Here is a 7,500-nt window from a genome sequence, read left to right as displayed (position 1 = left end):
TTGGCTCTGCACGCTAAACCCAGTTATAAACAACATCATCCATTGACCGAAAACCAGCCTTACCTTCCCTAAATCTCAGGTTGAAGAATAGTTACTCCGGGCTACGCCCACCGCTTTCGTTACATCATCATCACCATCATCATCCTCAGCCCCATCATCATCCACATCCTCATCATCATCACATCATCAGCAGCAACATCCTGGCCTTCATAATCGCAGAGCATCCGGCCTATCAGTGCTTGTCATAACATCCCAGTTGCGTTGCCATGTGTGGATTAACCCCTCAACAGAAAATGGCAATAGTACGTGTGTATGTATGTGTGTGTGTGTGTGTGTGTGTGTGTGTGTGTGTGTGTGTGTGTGTGCTCTGTAATCTTCTTACCAACACGCAGTCCAGTGTGTGGAGGTTAGATGACATCAATCTTTGGGAATGGCTGAATCAAAAAAGTCCTCACGTGTGTGTCAGTGTGTATCCGTTGTGTCCGAGTTTGCTACGTATTTTTTTGCATCCACTGTGTGTGTGTATCAGTGTTTATCTGTTGTGTGTGTGTGTGTGTGTAGTCCCTTGGCCCTGGCAGAGCATTATTATAACTGTTTACAAGTCACACACACATGAGAATGCTCTGGCTTCCCCGCGAGTCCTCCACTTCTAACTTCCAGTTCTGCCCCGCCGCTCTGTAACGACGTGCTGTTGGTCCGAGCCCCTCGAAGACACAGCACTAGATAGAAAAACTGCTGCTCGCCCCCCCGCACCTACTCTGACAGAAAGCAGAGTGTCCCAGCCCTGCTATGAAGCTTTATTCAGTGACTTATGACAACCCACATCCTCAGTGGGTCCACTGTGTTGTGTCATCACAAATTTGCAGACGTGTCTTATGATGCAACAGGATCACCTGGGGCCCAAACAGGGACAGCAAGCACCCCCCCCCCCCTACACACCTGATGCCATAGCATCTCACACACACACCTCGCAGGCACGCACAGACACACATGCTCACACCATAAACATTGTGGACCACATAGACCCGCACACACACACACACACACACATTGTTCTAAGAACACACACGTACACACACTTCTCTCTCTTGCTCTTACAACACTTTCAGCAGTCTGTTAAACACAGAATTTTAAATATGGCTAGACCTGGACCTGCCTTCCCTCCCCTCCCCTCCCCTCCCCTTCCTCTGGGTCTTCTAGCCGTTGGGACCCCAGGCGGTGCAGCCCCCCCCCCCCCCCCCCACCACCCCCCTCCCCACACACACCACCCCAAGCTGCCTAATGAGGGAGTTCTCATAGGCCAGCCTCCCCTAACCCTAGTGCCCCTCCCTCCCATACACACACACACACACACACACACACACACACACACACACACACACACACACACACACACACACACACACACACACACACACACACACACACACACACACACACACACACACACACACACGCGCGCGCGCACAAACGCACCCGCACCCGGCGGTAGCGTATGTGACATAAGCAAAGTGACGGTAGCCACACGGGCGCAATATAGGCACAGCTGCCCCGACTCATTAGGAGCAGAACTCTCTCTCTCTCTCCCTCCCTCCTTCTCTTTGTCTCTCCGGGTCTGTGTCTCTCGCCCCCACTGAGACAGACACACGCACACACAGTGGCACTAGGACATTAATTGGTATTGTACTTTGATATACTTAGTCCTCCTCATGGTCAAAAATACTTTGTTTGAAGTACGTTATGTGTATTGTAACCCCTTATTTATTTACCGCCCAAATGGTCAAATCTATCTACCGTGGATCATGTTGGAAGCTGTTGCTGCTCCATGAATGTGTTGTTATCTTCTTTTTGCAATAAACAGTGCCCTGTATTTAAAACGACCCTGTTTGTGTCCGGTGTTGGAAAACTCTTGGAAAAAGTAAACCACTCCAGTTGAATTTCGTCCGCTAAGGACACAAACATTCAGACTTCTGGACGCAGGTCAGGACATCGTAATTCAGCGCCCGGGGGGAACGTCGTATTATGGGATAAGCGGTGGTCAGTGGCCATCTGCGTGTGTATAGTTGAGACGCTGGCGATTCCGTGGAAACTAAGAACTTACGAAAAGTTTTTTTTTGGTGTTTCTCTTTCCAAACATATTTCCAAACATCCGTTTGTCTTAAGGGCTGCTTTCCACTGTTGGGAGCCCAGCAGCAATTATGCTTAGCATGACCTCACTTAGCTAAGATATCAATAGCTTTCCAATACCACGTATGTGACATTCTGAAAAATAAACAGATCTTTGTGGTAAGTTTTGGTCTAGTTATTGTTCTGGGGCAGGCCATGTGATCACTCACAGTAAGGACAAAATTAGGCTGATTTGCATATATTTGAAAAACAAATGTCTCTGTGCAGCTGTGCCGGCATTGCTGTGACAACCACAGACTTACACACACAAAACACACATATACATACACATATTATACACACAATCACACACACAAAGGAGAGACACAGATTTCTGCATTCACACCACAAATGCCATTTAAAAGACCACCAAACTGGAGAAAAAAGTCATAAGCACCGACAAGACACACACACACACAGACACCAACATGACATATACACTCAGAAGACACACACACACACGCACGCACGCACACACACACACACACACACACACACACACACACACACACACACACACACACACACACACACACACACACACACACACACACACACACACAGCAGACACAGCAGACACAGAGTGAGACTGGTACATTGTGGTACAGCCAGCAGCTCTCTAACTGTTATCACCAGCTGTTTGTGTGTCAGTGTATGTTCTGGCAGCAGCTCCTATCAGCATCAAAGCTTTCGTCCATTGTCGCTACTTCCCTGGAAACACAAGGAAGTCTGGACACGCGCCGGTTCGCACAAGGTCACTGTAACGTGTGTGACTGTTTGTGTGTGTGTGTGTGTGCGCGTGTGTATGTGTTTCTGTGTATGTGGTTTGGGGGTGTGAATCAAAATAATCAACCCACAATAGAATATTGATTTTTCAGCGAATTAAAGGGTTGGATGACGTGCTTTTTGCGGGTGTGCGTAGGTGTGATGTGTGTGTGAATATTTGTATCCAACGTTGTGTAGTGGTGCTGTGTGTCTGTGTAAAGGACTATAGCTGCTTAGATATGAACTGTGTGGGAGTGTGCGTGCGCGTGTGTGTGTGCATGCATCCGTGTGTGTCTGTGTGTTTGCCTGTGTGGATGTGTGTTCTGGAAATGCATGAATACGACACACAATAGAATATAGATATTTCAGCGAGTGAAAGATTTTATGACATGGTATGCTGGTGTGTGTTTGTGTATACGAAGAATGTGTGTGTGTCCACGGTGTTTGATTGTACAGCGGTGCTATGTGTCGTGTATAGGTCTATAGAGGGTTTTAAATTAACAGTGTGTGTGTGCGTGTCTGCTGGCTGCTAGTCAACCATGTATCGACTCCTGGTGTGTCTAAACTTTGGTTCCGGTCCATGCAAAGACAATTTACACACACACACCCCTTCCTCTAGCTTATCGCTTACTGACCAACGACCTCACACAACACCGTATTTCACAGGGGGAAGAGATGGATGGAGGGATGGATCATAGATGGATAAAGGGAGAGTGGTTTGAGTCGGTGTGTGAATCTGTGTATGGGCCGTTGGTCGCTTTGGATAAAAGCGTCTGCTACAGGCCCTACATGTCAATGTACTGGATGAATGGATAGATAGTTGGTCAATAGATTGATTACGGATTAAATAATAAAAAGGATAGGAATGGATTGCTTAAGAAATTAGGGATGGAGTGATAGACGGATGGATGCTTGATGGATGTAAAACTAGTAACCAGGCTATTACATCTTTGAGAGGGAGGGGCCGATGGTAGGATGGATGCGCTGTATGGTCGACTGACACATGGACAGTTGTGGAGGAAGAGAGCGGAGAGGTCAAAGTTCACGGCCTGCTGTCACTGACTGGTCATCAATTGATTCCATAAGGTGTAAAACACCAAACCAAACCAACAGACACTCGGGACGAGCTAGGGACGAGTCAGGAAGAGGAGAGGGAGGTGGGAGGGAGAGAGGGAAGGGGGGAGACGTGGTAGGGGACTCTATTACTTTCCATTACACATGCCTAAGGCCTCCCCCTTGACGCCCACCCTCCTGCACACACACAATGTCACACCGAGATGTGATGCACTGCAGGGCTGCTTCCAGAGCTGTGTGTGTGTGTGTGCGTGCCTGCGTGCGTGTTTGTGTGTGTGTGTGTGTGTGTCAGTGCACAGCCACATGCACTTTGGTTTCGTTTCGAAACCATCCGCCCAACTTTCTCGAAATGAAATGACGGTCTCCTTATCTGTCCATCTGTAGTAACGGTAGACCGTATGCATTACTTATGAATTAATTATGAGTGACATGTTATATACAGTAAGATGCTAGCGTTGGCCTCTGGTGAGTCATGGCAACACTTTGATAATAGCCTCATTTAATATTGATATTAATGTTCTTCAGAATCCTCTATGATGGCTGTACAACGTGTTGCTTTCTGCTTTTTCTGGCTTCCTAAGAAACACAATTTTTTACATTTTGGCCACTCCTGAAGTTGTATGAACATGTGTGTGTGTGTGTGTGTGTGTGTGTGTGTGTGTGTGTGTGTGTGTGTGTGTGTGTGTGTGTGTGTGTGTGTGTGTGTGTGTGTGTGTGTGTGTGTGTGTGTGTGTGTGTGTTTAACGTGGGAGTTTGATTGGGGCCTTATGTTGTTGATTTATTTCTTTAGGACCCTGGTGAGAAGGGAGCCTTTGAGGTCCTGGCAGCAGGAAACTGTAGTACTTCCTGTCTACTTCCTGTCTGAGTCATGTTTGGAAGTGAACCAGGGTGCATGCAGGGTGTCTGATTATGAATGAAACTTCATGAATGGAGGGATAGGTGATTGGCTGAGAAAGCTGCCAATCAAAACAAATATGAATGAAATGTGTGTGTGTGTGTGTGTGTGTGTGTGTGTGTGTGTGTGTGTGTGTGTGTGTGTGTGTGTGTGTGTGTGTGTGTGTGTGTGTGTGTGTGTGTGTGTGTGTGTGTGTGTGCGCATCAAAGCCATAACTAAAACCTTATTTTAGCAGGCATCAACCAGCATTTCGTCGTCATCATTAATAGAAAAGCCTGATCATACCTTAACCTTGAAGGAGATTAGGTAACACACCAACACACACACACACACATACAAGCACACACACACACATGCAACATTGATTTGCATGTGTTTGTGTGTGTATCGGGGCGGTGTGAGTGTGAGAGAGAGAGGTAGGGTAACACACAATCCATAACTCTATTGATTCAATTATGTGGGGGCGGGAGGTGATGAGAGAGAGAGAGAGAGAGAGAGAGAGAGAGAGAGAGAGAGAGAGAGAGAGAGAGAGAGAGAGAGAGAGAGAGAGAGAGAGAGAGAGAGAGAGAGAGAGAGAGAGAGAGAGAGAGAGAGAGAGAGAGAGAGAGAGAGAGAGTATTCACGTGTGTGTATTTACTGTATGTGTGTTTCTGAATTTGTATATGTGTGTTTATGTGTGCATACTCATGTATGTGATGGCAGCGAGAGAAGTGTGAGCAGCTTCATATTAGTGCGGTTCTAGGAAGTTCCTGGTGTTGTCAAGGCTTCGTCATGGCGCGGGGAGGAGGGGGGTCGGGGGTGGACAAGGTTTGTATGGGGGTCCCTGGGCCTCTCTGTCTGGTCACTCTGTCCCTGGCCCCTGGGGCTAGACTGACCCCTCTGTGTGTGTAACCCCCTGACCCGACCAAGACTGATGTCTTCTCCTCACTAGAGACTTCTGGACAAGGCTTCATGTGTCCAGAGATCAGGTGGTCCGATGCAAGGACGGCCGCCATGAATTAGAAACAGTAGAGACTGAAGTCCATGCACTTTCCTTTGTTGACTGTTCATTTTAATTTGAAATCACGCACTGATTGGACAAATAGAGGAAGAGCAAAGTAAAGAGACAGCGATTCAGGGCGAGAGGGGCAAGAGAATGATTGAGTAATGAGTCAGGGAGGAAGGGAGATCCTCCAAGATCAAGCTTATAACGGGAGAGAGTTAAATCATATAAGAAATGGAAAGCTTGATCCCTCCATCGTTCAGGAATGTCAAGAGAATGAGAAAGGGAACACAAGAATGAGAGGCAGAATGAGAGAGACTGAGGTCGAGCTGTAGAAACGCTGTAGTAAATATTCAAGGCGCTGGTTCTCCACAGAATAAAGTGGAGCGCATACAGCCTGCCGCATACAGCCTGCCACATACAGCCTGCGCGCATACAGCCTGCGCGCATACAGCCTGCGCGCATACAGCCTGCCGCATACAGCCTGCGCGCATACAGCCTGCGCGCATACAGCCTGCGCGCATACAGCCTGCGCGCATACAGCCTGCGCGCATACAGCCGGCGCGCAAACAGTCTGCGAGCTGTATACAAACATTCAGTCACGAGGAGATTCAACCTTTTCAATTGAGCAGAAATACTTTTTAATGTACGGTTAGTAATTTGATTTATTAAGGGGCTGTATTTAAAGCTACAAAAAGAATACAAATAAAATAATAAATAAAAAATTCAAAGCGACTCGTGACGTCACCCATTTGGTGGGGGGCTATTGACGTCATTGTTTGCGTTTCAGGCGTCCACACGAATCCTAACACGAAACCGCCTAGGTCCGGCTAGATTTGAAACCACCCTCGGACATGGTTTCAGAAATGTGCGGTTTCGGGCACCTGATTCGCCGGCTCCGTCTGGACGGTCGGCCGAAACGCACAAGACTTATGCGGTTTCACCAAGAAATCAGCTCAGTTTGGACGGGGCCTGAGAGACTTCACAAGAGAGAGAAACAGAGGGATGGACAGAGGAATAGAGAAAGAACAAGAGTATTCCGGTACAGTACGTGCCCAGGTAGGATACATACCGTGGTGGTGTCCGACCGTTGAAACCGTCCATCACTAGCCCTACTTGTCTACCTGCTGTGGGTTAGCATTATTCTAACTGCTAGTGGCTAACGGCAAACAGCTTGTGTCCCAATCACAACCAGCTGGACGTCACAGGGCATTCAAGTCTTGCGGCACGTAAACAAATAAACTCAAGCGGCGGCCCTTGCCAGCGTCGACCTCCTTCGGGTATCCCTCGTCTCTCTCTGGCACACTAGGACACATCTCTGGAACGTTCTGTGCCATGGCTGCAAGTCAAATTAGCCTTTTTAGTTCTACTTTTTTCAGCGAATAGAGGTAAACTACTAGTGTAGCTTATGCTGCCGCACTGCTATGATGGGAACGGACGACGAAGAGATTTTGTGTGTGGATGTGTGTGTGTGTGTGTGTTATGTGTGTGTGTGTGTGTTATAGCGATATTGTGCAGGTGAAAAAGTCTGGGATCATAAAGTAAGTAAACTTGGCATCGCAACCGGTCCAGAGCAGGCTAGTCCAACTCGTTAACCGAACCTCTGGGTCTCACTAAT

The 7,500-nt window shown here is 47.7% G+C and overlaps 1 protein-coding gene across 2 annotated transcripts in view; it reads left to right on the top strand.

Moving 5' to 3' along the window:
• arhgap21a (Rho GTPase activating protein 21a) overlaps positions 1-7,500 on the top strand; it is an 84,103-nt gene that overhangs the window by 2,028 nt on the left and 74,575 nt on the right. The window lies entirely within an intron of this gene.

Source organism: Gadus morhua, chromosome 23 (assembly GCF_902167405.1).
Source record: "Gadus morhua chromosome 23, gadMor3.0, whole genome shotgun sequence".
NCBI classification, from domain to species: Eukaryota; Metazoa; Chordata; class Actinopteri; order Gadiformes; family Gadidae; genus Gadus; species Gadus morhua.
This window is presented reverse-complemented; position numbering and strand designations above follow the sequence as displayed.